Source organism: Neofelis nebulosa, chromosome 6 (genome assembly GCF_028018385.1).
Source record: "Neofelis nebulosa isolate mNeoNeb1 chromosome 6, mNeoNeb1.pri, whole genome shotgun sequence".
Taxonomy (NCBI): Eukaryota; Metazoa; Chordata; class Mammalia; order Carnivora; family Felidae; genus Neofelis; species Neofelis nebulosa.
In genome coordinates, this window is record NC_080787.1 from 9,550,712 (window position 1) to 9,574,574 (window position 23,863).

Below are 23,863 nucleotides of genomic sequence, written 5' to 3' on the forward strand. Positions count from 1 at the left end.
TGGCTCTACCACTAATGGGACGGGCTTCATGTCATTCTTTGGGTAAAATTAAAGAACTTGGCTTTCAGATGATCTGAAACATGGATTGGCAATGCTTGGTACCTTGTTTCTCATCAAACTATATGATCACAGACATAGGGGTGCCTGAGGGACTCAGTTAAGCATCTGACTCTTGACCTTGACTCAGGTCATGCTCTCACGGTTCATAAGTTCCAGCCCCACATCAGGCTCTACCCTGACAGGGCAAAGTCTGCTTGGGACTTTCTCACTCTGCCTCTCCCCCACTGGTTCTCTCTCTCTCTCTCTCTATCAAAATGGATAAATAAATTAAAAAAAAGAGATTGCAGACATAAACCCATGATTTGTCTCTGGCTTAACATTGAAATGACCCGTGGAACACAAAAAATTATGTTCCCATAATGTGTGCCCATCCCCCATACCCTCCAAACATACACCAAGATAGGTTCTGATTTATTTCTTCTGGGGATGTGTACTGGCCATCAGTATTTTAGAATCATCCAGGGCTGAGAACTGAGTTTTCCATCATAGCACTAAGTTCACTGTCTTATTCTGAAGTGACTCTATTGGCAAATAAATATTAGGTAAAAGAAAACAAAAAGTTTGCATTTGCTTTTAATTCTAAGAAAAATTTGGAAAATCCTATGTATTAGTTGGTTGCTTCCCCACCTATAGGAATAAAGAAAGACTGTGGAAATTTGATTTAATTCAGTAAACATTTGCAGATGTTGTAGAGGACACAAAGGCCAACAAGACTCTCTTTCTGTAAGGAGGGTAGGTCCTGGTAGAGTAAAAATGTGGGCACAGGTAACTACACTTCTGTATAAACTTTGGTAAGTCCGTCAGTAGTGGTTTGGTGAATGATAAGATGGACAATTATATATTTGTAATGATCACAGACATAGGGGTGCCTATTTATATATATATAAATATAATATTTATATATATTATAAAGAGAAGGAATGGAATGTGCAGAAGTTAGAGTATTAGAAAGAAAGGCATATTAAGAAGAAGCAGGTAGACCAGTATGGCTACAGCATGGGGATCAAAGAAGAGAATGGCAGAAATGAGGTTGCAAAGGGGCAACACCTAGTGTGCCTAATGTTCTCTGTTATCTTCTCTCATTTATCTGTAAAAATACACAGATTTCTTTCTCTTCCTTTCTTTTGGTCTTGTTTTCTCCCCCTCTTCCATTTTTTCTCTCTTTCTCGATTGGTTATAATAATTAGGTTAATAATAATGGCAATATTAATGGTAGTAGCTTTCATTTTGGCTCTTTCTAAATGCCAGTCACTATTACATCATCACATTTAATCCTTACAGCAATCCTAAAAATGATGTATATTATTTCTTTCATTTTACTTATGAGGAACCAGAAGCCCCAGGACACAGGAAGTTGCTCAAGTTGTCAGGGGACTCCAGAAATTATGTGTCGAGCCTCCGAATTTAGGCAAGGTGGCCTTAGCAAATGAAGAAATCTGGAGGGTGGGTCGAGGAGCAGCAGTAGATCTCTCTCTTGCCATTGAGATGCAACACCACTCTCTTTCTTGCTTGCTTCCCCTTCCATTTGTCCTCATAAGTCACGGTGGGAGTCAAAACATGGAGCTGGAGGAATTCTGGTTTTCATAAATCATGAGCCAGTTTTGTCACTGACATTTGATTTTAGAGTCAATCTCTTTGTATGTGCCTTTGTATTGAATTGAAAGGAAGAGTAAATTTTGCCTTTTATAAGTGGCGGTTAAAAAGAAGAGAATAATTTGGAAGTATGTTGAGTGAAGTTACATGTGAACAAATTTGAGAAATGATTTATGGGTTTTGAAGAGGAAAGTATTTGTGGGAAGGCTACCAGCCATGTGCCTCTTCCAGCGAGTTAGCTCTCAGCTTTCTAAACCACATAGCCCTGGGGCTGACTCCCAGCTCTACCCTTTAGCAGCTGTTCAACCACTGACCAACTTCTGAGGCTCACTAAGCTTCAGTGGTTTTCATCTGTGAAATGGGGACTAAATGGACTACATTGACCATTTTCCAGTCATTGGAAGCCACCATGAGGCCACCAATGACATCCACCTACATAGGAGGTCAAGGGATTGGGACATCTTTTATTTCATTGGCAAATTTTGAAGTAAGAAAATAACTGATATCTTGCTGTTTAAGCTCCAGTCTCTACACTTACAAATTAAGAGGCCTGAGAAAGAGCAAGAAAGGTGTCTGAAAGTTTACGAAGGAGAGGAATCCCAGATGTGAATCCCATTTTGTGAGTACTAAAAAATAGGAATGTAGAAGAAAAAACACCCTTCTTCCCCCACCCCCTCCTTGAGCCCTGCTCCTTTAGTGAAGGCTCTAGACATTTTTCCTAATGCTTGATAAATTGATTCCTCCTGACTGCAAGTCAGCTGGTCCCGGTTTGTAGTGCATACCCTCTGTGGGTACAATCCTAGAGGAATTCTAGAAAGAAAGAAATACTATGTTTGCTTTTCTTAAAAAAAGGCTTTTGACAAATGCCCTGGAAATACCCATGAAACTGCTATAACCTTGGACCTCTGGTGGATTAGCTCCAAAAGCCCTCAAGAGTGAATGTGCCATTCAAACTTCCCGATAACTCGAGTGTGGAAAATTTTTGCAAAGATAGATGGGTCATATGAAATGACCCTTTAGATTGAGCTGCTTTGTGACTGCCTTATAGTTTTATAGTACTCTACAATTTACAAAAGCCCTGTGTATACATTACTTAATCCCTCCCAAATTCCCAAGTAAGGCCCAGGGAGTTATTGGTATCTTCTCTTCAGATGAAGAAAGAATCACTGAGAGAGGTTAATAGGTCTTTTTCAAGTGACCTAGCCAGTATCCATCTAAAGGAGCCTCACAAGAATCTCTCCTACATTATAAAAACTATTGTTTGTATATAACTTGACAGATTACAAGTTGAAATAAAACCAAATGCACTTATTTTCCTAGGATTTGTGAGCGCTGTTAGAACTGAGAAGCAGGTTGATTTGCCTTAAATCAATTTATTAAAAGTCAATTTGCCAAATGATCAATTTGCTGATCTTTATCAAATATATCAATTGTGCTTTCTACCTAAAAGCTTTAAAAGGAATGAAGTCAAAATATAAAATGTTCTTTTTTAAACATTAACAAAAATGATGCTTCTATGCTAACAAACAAATCAAAGGGTTGTAAAAAAATATGAACATATTAGTGTAATGGAACTCCATAAAAAATAAAAATGTCTGTCGTCTAATGCTATTTTTCCCACCCACTTGGAATTCAACATTTATAGGGAACAGAGATACTCAAACTATTTCTAGCGAATTGAAACCCAATATAATTATAGGGCTCAGAATTTATATTCACAAATATCAGGAAAAAGTCAGAAGTTTTACTTAAAAGTAATATAAAATTAAATTTTCAGATTAGCCCAGCGCTCTGAGAATACAATAAATATGTTTAGCCCCTTCTTCCATAGCCTAACAGTCTAGTGGGAAAGGCAGATCTTAATCAAATAGTCACACTCATGAATGGAAGGGCACATGGAAAAAAAGAAGTAACAGTAACATCAAGAGAAAAGAAGACAGAGGACAATTCCCAGACGGATGTGGAGATCTGAAGCATGTGTGAAAGTTAATTGAGGAAGTCTGGAAATATATCCATAGCATAAATTTTAATTTTTTCCCAATCCTTTACACTGTCAGGGTCTGGGAACTTCACTGCTACCTTTATTTGTATTTCTAATGAATGTGGTTCTTTCTACTGTGGCCAACACCACGTGCCTTTCCATTACTTTTAACCCAGGATCCTAAAATGTAAATTCTCAAACGATATTCTTAGAACGATATTGTTATTCATTTCAACTCGTATGTTTTTAGGAGAGTTGCACTGACTAATTTAGCCGGACTTCCGTTAATATAAAAGGGCAGACTGAACCCATCCAATTTGAATGAATTAGATTCTGAGGTTTGATAATAATCAGGTTGTCCGTCGGTGTCTTTAAACCATACTCATGCTTCAAAGCTTTCCTATATTCATGCCTCTAACTTGAAGAAGGTCAACCGTGTTTTCCTTACAGATTTATAAAAATAATGATATATCAATACATACACGATTATAGCAAAATGAAGAAAATTGAGGCTTTATAAGACTGGTGATAATCATATTACCAATGGGAAGTTTTGTCTATAATATCCAAGTCCACAAATCTTTTACTCATGAAAAGAACCGAGTGTCTTTTGAAATTTAACTTTTGGAAAATGAATTTTCTTTTTTTTCCCTATGTCCCAGGAACCCAAAACAAAACAAAACAAAAGAATAACAGCACCTCAAGTACATTATTAAATTTCTCCATTTGGCAGACACACCACTTCCCTTTTTATCCTTTTCCTGAAGCTAAGTTGTCTTTAAAATAATCATCCTTTCACTGGCGAGATTAATGTTCACTGAAATTTGCATGCTGTATAGGGCTCACAGCATATGTAAAATACATTTTTCTCCGGGAGATGTTCGTACAGTAACAAGATATACTATTGTGTTAAAATATGTAATTGTGTAAAATTACTTTTTTTTTCTTGGCCTTAGTGGTCTAGTTTTTTTGCATTTGTAAATGTTTCCTTAAATGAAATGACTTCTTCATAATTAGGAGACTAAAATTTGAAATTCTAAGCAACACTATCAATTTGTGACGTATTTCTTGAGTCTCGCCTCCTACTGTTTGAAATTTTACATCAAATTCTTTACTTGGGTAAATGAAGACTGTTAGTAGCACAAGGATCGAATGCCCACAACTTCTTGTGAGCGATAGTTGATTACGGAGAAGAGGTAGCTCACAGCATGAGAAACCTGTTTTCTAAGGGCAGACATTTTAGTTATAAGGAAAGAAGATCAATGTGAATGCTGGAGACTGATTAAAATTGAAAGGACAACATACACTGAATGATATTGCAGTATTTTTTACTACTGTTGGAATCATTTAACAAAAGTGTTCCATAAAAATTCCACCACAGAATCAAGATGCTAATGTTATACCTCATTTATTGCCAGCATATTCAGTGACATTTTATAATGTACATCTGTCAGCCAGAGATATAAATGAATGAGGTGAACCATACAATTTACCCTCAGGAAGTTCCATTAGAGCCCCCAAAGTATAATATTTATGAGGTCAGAATCAATTAATCAGATAGCTGTATTTTCTTTTCAGCTCAGCAGGCTCTCTGCTCCACCAAACTGTTGCGTCTGAAAATCTTTCATATTTGGCAAAAGAGTGGGTTTGTGTGTGCTCCATAAAAGCTATTTTGTAAATCAATTACTTTAGTAACACAGAGCGTATTCGGTATTAATTCATGGTCTAAGTGGAGACAATGCAAAATATGTTCTTATCAGAAATGTTTTATCTCAGTAGGAGTCCTAGATATTCTTCATGAGCGACGATGGTCTTACCTATTCCACAGTTTACCGAATGAAAGGCAATTAGAAAAGAAATACAGGCTTGTGCTTGTACAGCTTGGGAATTCAAACCTTGGGTGTGTTAAAGTCGGGTATGGGCAGAAGCAGGGCACATACTGCTGTCAACAACAATCCGGGCAGAAATGGACAAGGACCGTAAGGAAGGCACAGTAGAAAGGACTACTGTTCTGATAAAGAAGGGGCGTGTGTAGTTAGCCTCGGAGAATACGATGAATGACAGTTGCTGTGTTATTCACAGTGAGCTGCTGGCTTCTCTGCCCAGAAAACAGGTCTCAGAGCAATTTTAGAAATGACGATGAGTTAGAGGAATGCTGAGAGCAAAAATATAAGATCTCTTTTTTATTTTGTTTATTTATTTTTGCATTAGACAAGGGAGACCAGAGACCATGAGGACTGATACTCTATTAATAAAAACCCTGGTAATAAGTCTTTTCTATGATTTGACAGCGTGGATAGACATTAGAAATTACGGGAAAAGGTTGTAGGTGATACAAAAATTTAGTCAAGAGACCGTATACTAATTTTATCAAGTCCATACATTTACATTAAATTCCCGTTATTTGCCCTAAATATTGTCGGCATGTATGTGGAGGTGTGTCTGTATGTGGTGTTGGTGGTTGGGTTCAGTAAGGCAGTGAGCATAAGTGGATACCTAGGATGTGCAGTGGATGCTGTCTGCTAATATAGCCCTATCTACCTAGGCTGCTTTGTAATGCATCCAGCACGGCACTGCATCCAAACAAAACAAAACTAACCCAAGTGCCTTATGAAAGACAGCAAAATGACAATATTTCTACCTTGTCTCTTTTCTGAAACAGGCTGGCAAATAGGAAAAAAAAATCATGGGAAAAAGCCCCACCCCTCCTTCGATAAAACTAGGAATTCCCGAACCCTAACTGCCATTATAGAATGTAAGTTTCACAAGGCAAGTGATGTTCACTTGTTTGGTTTAGCAGTGTATCCCCAGGACCTAGAAAGTGAGCATCGTCAAATATATGCACTATAATTTTGAAAAGCATCATATGATCTTTTCACCTAATTGCATTCAACTAAGTAGGAGGGTTCGTATTCTTCTGTTTTCCCATCTTCAAACTTCCTTGGTTTCTGCAGGAAAAGAGGAACAAACCCGAAACACAGAGAGAAAGCAGTCAGTCATAGAAAGGTCATTTAGATTGTACCCAATTTTTGCCCGATACATAACCCCGCTTAAGCAGAGAGACTAGTCTGAAATACAGACAGGATGGATACATGCCTATATATGCAGCAAACAGGTTTCTCCATGTCTGAAGTCCCTAGTACATGACCTTTTACTCAAAGGAGTAAGGCTTAGAGGTTTAGAGCACCTCCTGAAGAATATGTAGCCTTCCCACCTACACACCTTGTTAGAAGCAACGGTTTTGCTGAATGAAGGAGGGCATTCCCTCTCCCAAAACGGAGGGCTGTAAGTGTTGCAGAGAAGAGAGATCGCAGGAGCCAATCAACTTTGAACTGTGGATAAGCACATGCGAGCAGCATACTTGACACAAAACACTTCCTTTCAGCCCCAACTCATAACTTGGACCCATTTCCGCATCGAGGGCATGCTTGGGCTCATGTAACTCTGTTTTGAAGTGTAAGTGCCAAATTGCTTCTCTTACAGTAATATATTCTGACCTTGAGGGGCTGTGTTTCTTCCCGGTATATTCAAGTTTCTTGGCGCAAAAATCATTAGCTCTCAGAGATATCCGTGTTTACTTAAGAGAGAGCATCACACTTCTTTATCTGATGCTGTGATTCGGAATGTGTGGACACCTTTCCTGGTAAATTAGTTCTATTTCAGCACTTTTAACTTTTCTGAAATGATGCTGTTTTATTTCTGCAGCATGTATACAGTAACCCCAGATTTGGAATATTTTAACCCAGTAAAAAATCATATATGTTTACACTATAATTTTCCACTTCTATAACATTCTGAATTCTTTTTCCTTATACACACAGAGAAAGCAAACTTCTGGTGTTATGCCCAAAAAACACCTGAAATTATTTGTAATGGAAACGGCAGATATCTAAATAAAAGATAAATGGGGAATTGTCAGTGCACTAGCATCAATAACCAAAATGCCAATGACAAAGTAATAAAAGAAGAAGAAAAGGAAGGGAAAGACAGGAGAGCTTTAAGGAGAGAAGTTTGAGGGCTGGTATTGTACTATGCTCCATGCGTCTTCGCTTTTATTAAGTGAATAGTTAGTAATTTGCTTTCAAATTATCTGGGGTACGCTGTCATTTCCAGACAGAATCAACTTGACCTTTGCACTGTGGAGTCAACTCCAGGATGCATTGGCTGAGAGTCAATGAGGAAGATGGGAAGATGTATACTTTTTAATGGGAAGGAGGCTTGGTGTGACCCAGTATGTTAAGAATAGTGGACAAAGGGGGAAAAGAGGAGGGAGAAAAAAAAACCACAAGAAAAATTGGATTATCGAGCTTTTATATTACAGCAAGTTAAATAGAAAAGCAAATTGAAGATAGAGGTAGTTTGAAAATATCAATATAAACTCATAACCTAAAGGAAATATTTCCCCCCATCATTTTTTGGAGTTACTCTGTCTACTGCAAGTACCCAGTGGAAATGATTTTCATGCCACTCTTGACCCCCAGTTTTTGAGTGCTAATATCATTTACTAAGGCAACTGAAATCCCAGGGAGAGCAAAGAATGCCATATCTTGAGGCAAAATAAATAAATAGGGACCTGAAACATCCTATTGCAAGAAAGCAAAGATATTTTCAGAGATGTTTAGTGTTGTGTAGAAAAGGACAAAAAGGTCATCAGAAAAAGCAACCTGTTAGTGGACAAGCTGTTAAAATTTGAGCATCAGAAAGATAAAAATTATAACCAGTTGGAACAGATGAGGGTGTTCAAGAAGCTGTATGTCTGTGATTACACTAAAACAGGGAAACAAACCCAAAATGCTAAAAAGTGTCTGTGATATACTGGAGTTTCTAATGTCGTCTATAGGAGATGCTATTTATTGTGAAATCCAAACGACATGTACCAAACACTGTAGTTTTAGTCAGTTGAAAGGTTATAAAATAGAGGTTGTTTTTTTTTTCAAGAGAAAATGGAAGTGTAGAAAGATATGCAAACTATGGAGGAATTTTGCATGAAATGTTTGGCTCTCCCTGTGGTTTCTGTAACCAAATCACTCATGCTTCTTTTTGTGGACTCGTATAGTAACTTATATTTTGTTACTCAGCCTGTAAAATTGTGGTAGTCCTCTATGAGACAAATGTAATAGTATTGTGAAATGTTGTGTGATTGTCTGGAAATGAAAGTTTATGTAAAGGACCGGAGCCCAAGAATGTGGTGTGGCGAGAGCATAATAATCAGGGAAGGGGTTGTGATTCCTGCCCCTTTGGCTGGGAAAAGACTAACTAAGTGCCTTTCACACATTTCAGTGGGGAGCTGGAGTGATTCCCCTCAAGAACAGTCTAGCTCACTGCAACCTCAAGATTTCTTTTAGAGCCTTGTTTGGTTTTTGTAAGCCTCGTAGCTGAGATTCTTTGGGGGCTGTTTATATTAAAATTTATAGCACTTCTTTGTCTTTTTTTCTTTTGCTTTCTTTCTTTTTTTTTTTTCTTTGTTTGCAGGGGAGGAGAGTAGTGGGAAGAAGAGGGCATCCCGATTTTTTTTCTTCCATTTGGAAGGAGCAACCCTTTCTGCAACATTCCTGGCTTCTCTGCACTTCAATCATTCTTTGCCTGGGGCTGGGGGAGGAGGGGTGGGGATGAGTTACATTGCTGAGAGGAGAAGGAGAAAATGGGTTTGCATAACCCACCCTTCTCCTCATGCATTGTGCTCTAAGGAGTGGATTGCCAGTAAGGCACCGACGTTTTCTGCTGCTTTTTTTTTTAATGTTTATTTATTTTTGAGACAGAGAGAGACAGAGCATGAACAGGGGAGGGTCAGAGAGAGAGGGAGACACAGAATCAGAAACAGGCTCCAGGCTCTGAGCTGTCAGCAGAGAGCCCGACGCGGGGCTCCAACTCACGGACCGTGAGATCATGACCTGAGCCGAAGTCGGCCGCTTAACCAACTGAGCCACCAGGCGCCCCCGTTTTCTGCTTCTTAATGCAGACAGTCTTACCTGGGCTGTACCAACCCTTCTGTCTCTGGGGGAGACAGCCTTGCTGGGCTGTACCAACCTTTCTGTCTCTGGGGGAGGTGCTCCCAGCCAGCCTTGCCTGTGAAGCCACGGGGGTCTGAGTCTGTAATTCACTGTTAGTAGGAACACCTTCTCAAAGACAGAGATCACACTCTACAGCCTATCCCTTATCAGGAACGCAGATGCTGGCACATCAACTCTGACGTACTTCTCGCTTTTATTGTTCCTGAAATTGCAAAATGCCTTGCAATCCATGAGGTTTAAGACTTTTGGAAATAGAGTTGTTTATTCTTTCAACCACAACTTCAACTTCTTTTACTTCATAATTTGTTCAGATCGTGGCCAGGAAAAAACAAAACAAAACCAAACCCTGCTATTTATTTGGGTCTTGAAGATTCCAACATGTATGGAAAAACCGTACAATGGTAATTACAGAAAGTCAAAGTGTTCAACCTTGCAGGATATTCCTTTTCGTACCCAGAGAACATCCCTAAGTCTGAACTGAACTGTATTTCAGCCCCCAAATAGCAAGACAGCTTGGATTGATTCTGACACAGCAATGAAAACTATGTGAGAAAGCAGTGGAAGGAACGTGGCACAATTAGAGACAAGGAGGACTGGGTCAAATCTACAGAATTTTAAGCCTTGCTTCCCAGTGAAAGGCATGGGGCTTGTTAAGAGTATCCTGTACTTTGGAAGAATGAATCGGAGAATTGCTCTTTTATGTAGTTTAATAAAAGGATCACGACAATAAAATACCTCATTTTCTATTAGCATTGAGCTAATATAATATAGCAAAGTTGTACTGTGACAAAAGAAACAAAGCAGGGGCATGCAAAGGAAAAAGGTCACAATATACCCATTTTATGGAGATACAATAAAGCACAGAAAGACACTTTCCGAGACTGAGACATATTGAATTGAGAGGATTGGTCAGAAGTAAAATTCGGAAGGGGATCTATTTGAAGAAGGAATGAAAGGCATAAAGATTAGCTAGTAGAAATCTAAAAGGTTAAAATGTCCTTAATACATGTAAGGGAGCTATAGAGTTCAGCTTCACCTTGACATAAATGGAGGGCGGTGGGGAGGAAAATAGTAACAATAGAAATACAAAACAACGCAAACAACAATCACAATAAAAAACAGGGAGAGGAACCAGATAGTAATGGTAGAATATTTCCATTCTTTTGATCACAACATTTTCTGAATCTAAAAACACAGGGAAAATTTAGTAAGCTGAAGGTTTTATTAGTGACTGTGCTGGGCAGAATCCAAAGGTCTGTCCCTATGGCAGCAGAGGTCTTCTTGGTGGGAGTGCCACTGTGGTGAGAAAAACCATATGCAAACATTAATTAGAGGTGGAATCCCAAATGGTCCCCTGAAACCCACCTGAGCGGAAGTTCAGGTTCAAGTTTGGGAAGGATTTGTGCCTCAGACAAAGGGTGCAGTTTTGAGGGCTAACTTGACAAAATATGGTTAACTTAAGTCTCTGTCAGTACCTGCTGTCCCTCTCAGGCTGGGTCAAAATCACCATGTATCTGTGAAGTCACATTTTCTTACTTCTGCTCGCCAGCATCTATATTTGGAAGGAAAGTGGACTGAGAAAACAAGATTGCTGCTCATTCACTGGACTCAGGACCAGAGGTGTACTAATAGCCTGTTTTTGTCCAGCAGGACTACGTTGACCAGAGAACTTCCTGAGTATAAAATAGGGATTACACAGGAATGACATCTAGCTTAACTTCAAAGCTCCCAGAATGGATAAACCGTGTATATAATACAGAGTTAATGAGTAGCCTGTGATTTGAACTAGGTGACAGCGATTATGGTACCTCTGAAGGAATCGGGACAGGGTTCACACACTTGGTGGACGATGAGCAGCGGAGGCTGAACTGCACTCTGTGGTTTCAGACGCATGTGCCCCCTACCTCTGACGGTGGGAAAATGTCACTGAGTGAGAAGTCTGGAGTATGTGCACTTGGTTCTGTCTACCTCCCTCTGTAATGAGGGCCTGCTTACCGTCTGCTCAATTAACTATGATGTTCAAATCGTCATGTCACGCTTTTTAAAGAACAGTAGAATCAACAGTCAGTGAGCTTTATTTGTAGGCAAGACTGTAGGCTTTCTGGGTTGAACAAAATAGGCAAAACCATAGTGTAGAGAATGGAACTCATTAGCAAGCCATTCTAGCATTACAGCCAATGCTGGTATTCCTGGGGAACATGGATTTCGGGGCAAGAGGTCAAATTTGTAACACGGCAGAATGAGTTATGGGAAAAAAGAGGCTAGAGAAAAAGGATTGTTCTCATGACTTTTCTCCTTCAGGAAATATAATTCAGTGAGAAAGATGTGGTTTGTTCCATGTTTTCTAATCTGGAAACGCCCCTGTTTGATCGGTCTTGGTGATGGCTTTTCCTACATTTTGATGTCTCTCTGGCTACCAGGAAGGTCAGTGAGATCTAGAAAACATAATCTTTCCTTTATCCGTGGTAATTCTGCTACAAAGTGACTTGTAGATACTCAACTCTGAGTCTCCTGGCATAACTGGAGAAACCAGAACACCAATGTTATAAAGAGGGACCAGGGGACAGTCCAATGAGAAGAAAGATTAGAATGATAGAACAAGTACCTGCTGGCACTTGATAAGATGATGGAAGGTGGGTATCAGCTCAAGGTGGCCGGGTAAAGCCTTCACCTTAAAAGGTTTACAGAGAGTCGTCGGTACCCAGGCGACTTGGCTGTCCAGGCCACGCATTGGCATCTGTGCCATTCAGAGATTGCGTTCAAGCAGGCAGACGGAATAAATGCCTATTTTGGCAAGCTTAAGCAGAAAAGAAATTTACTAAAGAACATTAGATTCATAGCATCTCCAGGATGGTCAGAGAACCTGGCTTGGAGTCTGTGCCAACAGAAACAATGCCCAAAGGAGGTACCAGAATTGTTTCTGTGCAGATTCCTTTGCAACGTCACTTTTGTAAGGAAACTAACGGTTCAAGGCTTTTGTGTATTTTTCTGTTATATCATCCTTTCTTTTCAAAACTTATTTGGAGAAGTTCTTTAAATAATGTGGATATTAATTCCTTATTGATTTTATGTGTAGCAAATATCTTTCCCCATATAGCTCTAGCCCTATTTTTTTTTTTTTTTCATTTAAAAAGTACTGTCTCAGTAGGGATCAATTACATTGAATCAAGCTTGGTGATTGTGTTTTCCAGATCTTCTATATCCTTACTGAGTTGGTTTTTTTTTTTTTTTCACCTTATCCTACCCATTACTGACAATTGTATTAAATCTGTCATTCAGTATGATCGTGGATTTGTCTTTATCCTTTACTTCTGTCAATTTTTCATATGTATACCTTTTGGCAACATTATTGAGTAACAATATATTTATAATTGTTTTCTCTTCCTGGTGAATTAATCTTATTATTCAGTGAATATCTTTATGTATAGGAATGCTTCTTTCTTTTTAAAATCTTTTTTATCTGGTAATAATATACCAATTGAAGCACTAATATCTTTTGGTAGAAATTTGTCTGGCATATATTTTTCTGTCCTCTTATTCTCACCTTCCTTTTTTCTTAAGTTTTAGATGTATCCCTCGCAAAAGCATATCGTTGGGTTTAAAAAATCTAGTCAGTCTTTGTCTTTTAGCATCGAGTCTGCTCATATTAATGTCATTACTGATTTATTTAGAGTCCAATGCGAGCTTTTACTCTATACTCCATCATGTGTGTACCCTTTTCTTTTTCCAAAGTATGCAATTATTCTTTTTCTCTCCTTTTACTTTCTTTAGAATGATTATTCTTGTTCCATTCTTTTCGTGACTAGTTTGGAAGCTTAACACCCTTTGTCTTTATTTAATTGGTATCCTAAAATTCCACACATAACTTTAAACTATCAGGGTGTACACTGAACAATAACCAGGACCTTGTTGCACAATGAATCCATTAACTTCTCCTCATGTTTGATGCTATTACTTCCATGTATTTTAAATTTTTCTTGTTGCCTTTAAAGTAACACTAGGTCATTAGTTTTTATGGGACATTACTTCAGATTCTCTTGGCTTCTTACTCTTATGTGGTCTGACTGGCCATCTTCTTGATCTGTATCTTTGAGAATTTCTGTTAGTGAGAGTCTATTGGTGGTAGCCTTTTTGTTTTTCTTTTTTGGAAATTATATTTGTTTCATTCTTGAAACCAGTATTTCTGGGTATACAATTCTTGGTTGGCCACTACCTTACCCAACAGTGAAGATCAATACACTGTCTTTAATCTATAGCACAACTGTTGGAAGGACCGTTGTGTACTGTCACTTTTTACAGGTAATCTGTTTTCTTGGGAGCTTTCCAGATTTTCTCCTTATTTTTGATATTCTTCAGTTTCATGATAAGGTCTTGATGTAGGTTTTTTCTTTCTTTCTTAATCCTGCATTACCATAGATATTTGAGTTGTAGTATTTTTATTAGTACGTAAAGGCGCTAGATGAAATGTGTCCTTCATCAATTATTGGCCTGCCATATGGAGGACCTTTGCCTAAATTTCTTATTCAAAACCTGTTTGTTTCCTTAATACACATATAGCCCAAGTTTACTTTAATCCTTCCTCATGTTTGTCTTTGATCTGTCTGTCAAAAGATTACGAACCTCCTGGAAAAGGGCAAGAGTTCCAGCCGTGATAGTATAGCACTGCTAACGAAGAGAACTCTATTGCCGTGATGTTGGTCTCTTTGCGATTGTTCATATTTTGTGTGTGTGCTTTGTTGGTGGTGAGCATTTCAGTGAAAAAGAGCTCTGCTGAGCGCTTATCTGTTTTTGCAAAGGATTCACCCTGAATTTATGAGGACCCAGATGGATTTTCCTGGTCTTTCATTATTTTCGGCAAAATTATTTATTTCAAGATATAGATATATATATACACATATATATACATATATATATTTTATTTATTTATTTATTTATTTATTTATTTATTTATTTATTTCCCTATATAACATGCATGTCTTTCACTCATTTATTTTCATGGTCTGGACATTGAAGGTGTTTTCAACTAAAATCTAACTGCCAGTATTTTTGTGGCAAGGGCTGTTACATTTCTGTTGTTAATTTCATTGTCCAGAGAGATCAACTGGAAGTAGGTTTATTCACTTTACTGTTGTATATTCAGTATCATTCTAACATTGTCAGAAAGCACATTTGGGGATGTTACTAGTCAGTCTGAAAACCGGGCCCTTTTCCTTTACTTTCTTGTTAGCACTGTCATAGTGTAAGCTTTTTTTTTTTTTCATTTTTTTTTAATGTTTATTTTTGAGAGACAGAGAGACAGAGCACGAGCAGGGGAGGGGCAGAGAGAGAGACAGAGACACACACACAGAATCCGAAGCAGGCTCCAGGCTCTGAGCCGTCAGCACAGAGCCAGAGGCAGGGCTTGAACCCACCAACTGTGAGATCATGACCTGAGCCAAAGTCGGATGCCCCACTGACTGAGCCACCCAGGTGCCCCATAGTGTAAGCTACTTTAATTGCATGTTCTGTATTTGTTTTCTATCGTTTTTGTGACAAATTACCACGAATGTGGTTGCTTAAGACAACGCACATATATTGTCCTATGGGTCTGGATGACAAAAATCTGAAATCAGTTTCCCTAGGCTCAAATTAAAGTGCTCCCCGGGACGTTCTAGGGGGAGATGCTCATTCTGTGCCTTTTCCGCCTTTCGAGAGCCACATTCCCGCCTCGGTGCCTTTCTCCATTTTCAAAGTCACATCTCCTGCCTCTGTGTCAAATCTCACACTGCCTCTCTCTAATAAAGACATTTGCTATTGCATTTAAGGCCCTCCTGGATAATCCAGGATAATCTCTCCATCTCACAAGTCTTAACTTATTCACATCCGCAAAGACCCTTTTGCCACATAAGGTAAGATTTATAGTTTCCAAGGATGAGCGGATGACCTGGATATTTTGGGGTGCTGTCACTCAACCGACCTCTCCTGGCTCTCCCCCTCTCCTAGGACAGTTGTTGGCAATCCCTTCAGTTTGCTGTGCTCAAGCAAGATATGAGAGCCACTGAACAAAGACTTAAACTCTTAGTGGGAGAAACTGACAACGATACCTTCATTTCCCCATCTCATCTTCTACGGGGCCACCTGTTTTGTTCTGTTCTCAGATATAATGTCTTGTAATTTCAAAATAGACCAGAACAGTCTTCAGAAGTTAAAATAATGAATATTACCTCTCCAGTGTAACTCCATTATTTCTAACTCCATTATTACCCGACCCTGAAAATTAGGTCCAGTAAATCCAGCCAATGTGCTAGATTCCTTCTCCATTGAGACCCCTGGGTATTTTGTATATTCATGCCCAGCTAGGAAGGCACAGACACTGTTGTGATGTGCACATGGGGGTGTGTCATTAATGGCAGAAGATGAGTTATTGAGCCTGGTAGGAGCCATGTGATCATCACACATACAGAACTGGAGGTTCATAAATTAACAGTAAGTTAAATGATCTAGGTCCTTACTTCTCTGGGTGAAATAGTAAAATACAAAAGCAACAGGAGGTCAGGTTTCCTGAAATGTAGAGACTTCATAGACGATGTAGAGACGAAAGAGGTCAGGTTTCCTGAAATGTAGAGACTTCATAGACGATGTAGAGACGAAAGAAAGAAAGAAAGAAAGACCAGGAAAGTCCCTGAGCAAACTGAGCAAATTCAGACAAGTTGTTCACCCTTCTCACAACCCGCTTTTCTGTAACTTGTTGATAACCTCCAGTTTCTAAACTTCTCTGATTTTGTTTAAAAAAAAAAAACAAAAACCCAAAGACGATTCAGTCACACATTTGGGTTTGGGAAAGTCAGCTTGAGGGAAACACTCAACTCTGAAGTTCTCATGCAAGGCCCATGTCAGGCTGGATTCTTGTGGTTTGCCATCTGTGCTGAGAATTCTGCTGAAGGATCTTTTCAGGGTTGTCTCCCCTCGCTGCTGAGGGCCTCCGGCAATCCAAAAAATTATGTAACTGAAGTAATTTTTCTCTAGAGCTTCTCTTCCTTATCTGGAAGAAACTATCCAGTTTGTCCTTTACTTTCCTCAAGCAATGCTTATATTTTACAAACACAGCATGTTGGGTGAACTATAATCGTACAGAAAAGTGAAGTGACTCATTAAGGTTATAAAGCCGCTTAATGCCCAGGTCAGGGTAGCACTGAGTTTCCGGCAGTCTAAGCCCGGGTTTCCATGTACTTTTCCTAACTTCCAAACATCAAATGATGAAGAAAATGGATACAGTTCACTTCCTGCATCTGATATCCTGCAGTGAATACAGGATGTTAGCACATGTGAAAGGAAGACATTTACCATAAGAAGCAGCATATGGAACCCTTGCAAACATTATTTTGCGGTGGATTATGAATTAACCCTGGGTTTTCTTTTCCCTTAATTTACATATTTTAACATTGCCAGCATTTCATTTATATTTGGAACATTTCACGTGTCTTGAAATATTATTAGCGTAATACATATCTGAGAAAAAGAAACATTCTTTTAAAATATTTTTTTAATCTATCATTTTTTTTAATCTAAGAAAGTGAGATTTGAAATTAGCCTATGCTGGTAAAGCATAATGTGTTGTCTGTATTTTCTTTGTTTCATCCCTGCCAAGCCTGTTTTCAGGGTATTAGAGGTCATTTTGAGGAAATATGATGTATCATGATTGAAAAGGGATAAAGTTATGTAGTCAAGGGTGGCATGTTAGCAAAGCCACTGTCCTTAAGTATTTATGAGGACTTTCAGTTGTTTACATATTTCAATCCCTGCAAATACACCATGAATAAATGGGTTCTCGTAAAAGAAAGCGTATTGTAGGCATGGATGGATAACCTTGCCTCTCTAGCCAGAAAACTACACCAGAAAGGGTCACGAGAGCCAGATGATTAGATGGATGGTCTGTTTACAGGACTACATGTGAGTATACTTAGCATTACACTGGGTCAGAGAAGGCACTTCAAAGGTTATAAGCAAAAATCTTTGGCTTAAGGTGCAATACTTGGAAATGCTGCTTTCCTTAGTAAGTTTGGAGAGCTGACATAGGGAATTGAATAAATAAATGCATTTTTACCCTGATAAGTTTACTTCATTTTTGTCTGCATAATTAGCAACAGCAATAAAGGAAAATGACAAAGGACCCAACATGAAGTCAAGCAAATATATATTAATAAGATGGGATAATTAGTGTCTAAGTGAATTATGTCAATACATGAAAATATACATTAACATAGATAGAATGGATAAATTGGCGTGAATTTATCACTACTATTAGAAACATAGTTAATGCTGAGATGGCTTCATTTTACTATCATTTTTATAAAACAATTATTTATTTTCAGCAAATAAAAAGAGTATTACAATTTAAGATTGAAATAGTTTAGGTTTTAAAATACTAGGTTATGTGAGTATATAAAAATGCTTGGCAATGTATTTAGGGACCCTATAAAAATAATACCTTAGTCTTACGGAGGTTTTTTTTTGTTTTAACTACAACTGCTTACCTAGTGTACTTTCTTGTTCGGCCCTTAATCCAAGGTTCCTTCCATGTGTTTCTGCAAAAACGTAGATAGTAGGTACACCAGATGGAAGTTCAGATCATCTTGAGGGACTTTTAAGAATGGTTTTTCTTCACCAAAATATCAAGTTCTGTTAGTTGTAGGGATTTAAATGTCTTTTCTATCCTACTTTCAGCTCCTTAAAAGCATGCTCAAGAGAGAAATACTAGTAGACATTTTCTTGAGATGTACCTTAAGTTTCTGTCTTCAAAATTTGACACAGTAACAAAATTATATAGAGCATAATGTCTCTTCTGAATGTGTCCCTATTTAAAGATCAGAATAATTGCAAATTATAATTTAAAATGGTCTCACAAATCATTTAATTTTACTAACACCTATTAATATTGAATTACATGCCTAAGCATATAAGCTATGAGTGTTAGAGCTGCGAGTAAATCTCAGTGCTTTTCCCATTATATATGACTTGTACCTACATTGATATGTGCATTTTTGTATTTAACGTTTTGAGATGATTGAGATTATTTAATTGAAAATTGATCCTCTTCCATATAAAAGGTGAAGAAGAAAGTCAAATCTTGCGGAAGTAAGAGTTGGTGGATTAAAACCCTGGGACCTTAGATTTGGCTCGGAGTTTATTAGCAGTTAAAACTGAGAGGGGAATTAGATTGAATTACAGAGCTTCTGTTTTCTGGCAACAGAGAACCTGTATATCCATTTAGAGAGACAACGTATTTTCTTGAAAGTGAATTTGAAGTGGAATGTATGAGAGAAGTGGGAACAGAATATTTTCAGAGCACCTGCTGTCTTCCGGGCATTGTATTAGCTACTCTCTGTGCCCTCTCATTTAATTTTCATGAGCACCCCACAGGGAAGTGTAATCACAGTTTCACGTATGAAAAGACTGAGCCTCGGAGAAGGTAAATTAATTGCCAGTTACTTCCCCTGAACACCTACTGATCCCCATGACTAGTAAGTGACAAAGCCAAGATGTGGACTACACTCGTCTCAGGTGAGCGGTGGGAAGGAAGGGAGGTACTTAGGTGCTATCAAGAATTTTCAAGGAGTCCACCTATAATCGATTTGTTCAAAAGCATTTTCTACATGTGCACAAAATAAATCTTAGATCTTACAAATGCACATACTGTTTTTAATGCTGTTTGCATTAATAAAATGCATATTTCGATGCATTACTAATATGTAGTAGATATTTTTTATTGTACATTTTTCACAGTCAAGGATATTCCACAGACACTTACAATTGTGTAGAGGGTTACGAGGCTACACCAAAGGAGTGCTCAGAGATTAGAAATGATTAATAAACTTCAATCAATTGTTGATCATTTATTGGACACCTGTTGAACTGTACTCAGCATTGTGGGCAAAGTGGAATTAAGACTATATACGATGTATTTCCTCAACAAAGAAAGCTTAACATCTAGTTGTTAATATATATATAAACAATGTAGATATCAATAGCAGAAAACACATAATCCATATAAACTATGTGGTACTTAGAAGTTTAATAAAAATATGAAAGAGAAGAGAAAAGGACTTTCAGTTTCAGATCCAGCATGCAAAGAGCTTAGAAGTCACTATTCTGCACTGACAATGAATAAAAGGCTGAAAAAGACTGAAAAATCAGCAAACCTTCTCAGATATGCTATAGAAATGGATTACAAAGCAAACTACTGCCCCCCAAATCAGAGAGACAAACAGGTGGTTACAGGACTCACAACTCTTGTCAGCAGACACCTCGGGGGAAGCAGTGCTGGGGCAGAAGCATCTGAACTGTGCTTGACAAATTGGTGGGGGCTGAGTGCAGACAAGTGTGAGAGTTAAAAACTCCAAGGATTCCCAGTGATGGGGGTGGCGGGAGCCCACCGTTCGGTGAGTTTTACCTTTAGAATCTCTATGGTTCTCGAAGTAAATACCAGAGAAAAATTCCCTTGTCCTTCTGGCAAGGGGGGAGGAAAAATAATCATTTTGAAACACTCCAGGGCATTTTATTCTTCTTAAAACAAGACCTGCCCTCAGGCGAAACTATTTTACCAGAGCCTCATCCACTGAGGTATTTTCAGACTTCACCAAACTGAGGGTAAGAAAATACTCAACCTCAGCAGGCTGTAGCCTTCCACGGTGAGAAAGGAAATGTCTGACTCTTGCCCTTCTGAACACCTCATTTCACCTTATGAGGGGGAGACTGAGAAGTGCTGATGAAGTTCATAGTCCAGGGGCACAGCTTCTCCAAAAGACTGAGGTTAATCATAGGACTGTGGGATGCTTCCCTTACTCCCTCACATCACCAGTGCATTATTCAAAACCTATTTGCTACAGTTCCTTCTACCCAGCACATCATGTCCTCATTTCAATAAAAAATTACAAGGCATGCTAAAAAGGAAAAGCACAGTTTGAAGAGACTGAAAAAGCATCAGAACCAGAGTCAGATATGGGAGGAATGTTGTACTTATAAGACCAAGAATATGAAAAGCTGTGATTAATATGCTAAGGGCTTTAATAGGAAAAGTAGACAACATGTAAGAACATATGGATAAAGGAAGCCATCAGATGGAAATTCTAAGAATAAAAAAATAAATGCTAGTGATCAAAAACAGTGTAATAGAAATGAAGAATGCTTTAGATGGGCTCACCAGGACACGTGATATGGCTGGGAAAGAATTTGTAAGCTTGAGGGTATCTCAGTCAAAACCTTTAGAACTGAAAAACAAGTAGAAAAAAGAAACAACACTAAAAAAACAAACAAACAAAAAACAACAACAACATCCAGTAGCTGTGAGACAACTCGACAAGGCATAACATACATGTACTGGAAATATCAAAATAGGAAGAAAGTGAGAAGTGAATGAAAGCAATATTTAAAACAATAATGAATGAAAATTTACCCCACATTAATGTTGGAAACCAAACCAGATTCAGAAAGCTCAGAGAACATCAAATAGCTCAGAGAACATCATATAAAATGCATGTAACCATATAAAATACAAACCTCAGAAAATCAGAGACCAAAAAAAAATCTTTAAAGAAGCCAGAAGAAAGAAAATAACTTATCTACACAGGAACAAAGGTAAGAATTATGTCTGACATTTCCTCAGACATATAGAAGAAAGAAGTGAAATATTTATGGTGCTGAGAGAAAAAAAAAAACACACCAATCTAGAATTCTGTACCCTGTGAAATTATTTTTCCAAACTGAAGGAGATATAAAAACATTTTTAGACAAATACAGATTAAAGGAATTTATTTCCAGTAGACTGCCTTGTAAGAATATTAAACAAAGTTCTTCAGAGAGAGGAAAATTATGTAGGTTAGAAATTCAGATCTATATAAAGGAAGCGCATCAGAGAAGGAACAAGTGAAAATAAGATAAAAGCTTTTGTCTTTCTTATTTTTACGAATCTAACAGATAACAGTTTGTTCAAAATAATAATAGAGCAATAATGTATTGTATTATATATACGCACCTATGCTTGTGTATAAGTGAAATAAATAACCACAATGATAAAAAGGAATGGAAGAGGGAGGAATCAGCAATATTTTGTTTTTATAAGGTACTTGAAATATCCATGAAGTGGTATAGAGATATTTGAAAGTGGATTTGGGTTGGTTGTAAATGCATATTGCAATCTCTATAGCAACTGCTTATAAAAAGTAAATAACAAGTATAATTGATACATAAGAATGGAAGGAAAATGGAACCATATAAAATGCTCAATTCAAATCATAAAAGGCAGAAAAAGGGTGAAAAAACAACAGCAAATAATAAGAGCCACAGATAGAAAGCAATAGCAGATATGTTAGATATTAATCCAAGCATATTGATAATCATTTTCAATATCAGAGGACTACATGCACCAGTTAAGAGACAGAGATTGTCAGGGTGGATTGAAAACCAAGATCTAACTATATGTTGTTTACAAGAAAACCACTTTAAAAGATACATATAGATTAAAAATAGATGGATAAGGAAAAATTTTACATGCTATACAAATAAAAAGAAAGTAGGAGTAGCAATATTAATCCCAGACAGAGCAGATAACACAGCAAGAAAACTTATCAGGGAATAAAGAGGGCCATTACATAATGATAAAGATGTTCATTCTCTGAGAAGACATAACAATCCTTAATGTGCCTAATACCAGAGCATCAAAATAATGTGAGGCAAAAACTGATAAAATTACAAGGAGAAATAGATGATTCACTATTATAGTTGGAGGCTTTAATACCCATCTCTCAGAAATGGACAGATCCAGCAGGCAGAAACTCAGTAAGGACATCATTGAACTCAATAACATCACCAATAAATTGGATTATAATGACATCTATGGACTACTTCACTCAACCCAGTAAAATACACATTCTTCTCAAGCTCGCATGGGACGTTCACCAATATGGAACATATTCTGTGCCATAAACCACACCTTAACAACATTGAAAGAAAAGACATAGGACAATTTCTGCATTCAGAGCACACTGGAATTAAACTAGAAATAGATAATAGAAAGATAGCTGGAAGATCCCCTAAAACCAACATGCTTCTAAATAACACATGGGTCAAAGAAGAAATCTGAAGAAATATTCAATAATATTTTGAACTAAATGCAAATGAAAATATAACTTATCAAAATTACTGGAATGCAACAAAAGCAATGCTTAAAGGGGATTATAAAGCATTTATAGCATAGATTAGAAGCAAAGAAAAATCTAAAATCAATTACCTAAGCTTCCACCCTAGGGAACTAGAGAAAGAGGAGCAGCTGGGGCTCCTGGGTGGCTCAGTTGGTTAAGTGCCTGACTCTTGATTTTGGCTCAGGTCATGATCTCATGGCCGTGAGATTGAGCCCCTTGAGGGACTCCATTCAGGGGGTAGGGCCTGCTTAAGATTCCCTCTTCCTCTACCTCTGCCCTTTCCCACTCACTCTCATGCTCTCTCACTCTCTCTCAAAAAAAGAAAAGAAAAGAAAAAAGAAAAAGGGCAAATTCAGTATGAAATAAGTGGAAGAAAATAATAGAAATTAGAGCAGAAACCAATAGAAGCAAATGGTGGAAATCAAAGAAAAAAACATCAACAAAACCAAAATTGTTTCTTTAACAATAAAATTGAGAATCCTCTGGCCAAGCTAACCAAGCAAAAAAAAAAAAGAAAAACACAAGTTGCTAATATTAGAAGTGAAAAAGGGGACATCATTATGGATCCCATGGAGAACAAAAGCATAATAAAACAATACTATGAACAGCTTTATGCTCACAAACCTGATAACCCAGATGAAATGGACCAATTCCTTGAAAGACACAATCTGCCAAAACTCACACAAGAAGAAACAGATAATCAGGATAGGCCTATATCTTAAGGAAACTGAATCAATACTTCATAACTTGCAGAACAGAAAGCACTAGGCCCAGATGGGTTAACAGGTGAAGTCTACCAACATTTGAAAAGGAAATTATACCAATTCTCTATAATCTCTTCCAGAAGATAGAAGCAGAGAGAATACTTGCTAACTCGTTATATGAGGCCATCATTACCCTAGTACCAAAATCAGATACAGATATTACAAGAAGAAAAAACTGCAGGGTGATATCTTTCATGAAATAGATGCAAAAATCCTTAACAAAATATTAAATAGAATCCAACAATGTATAAAAGATTTATGTATTATGACCAAGTGTGA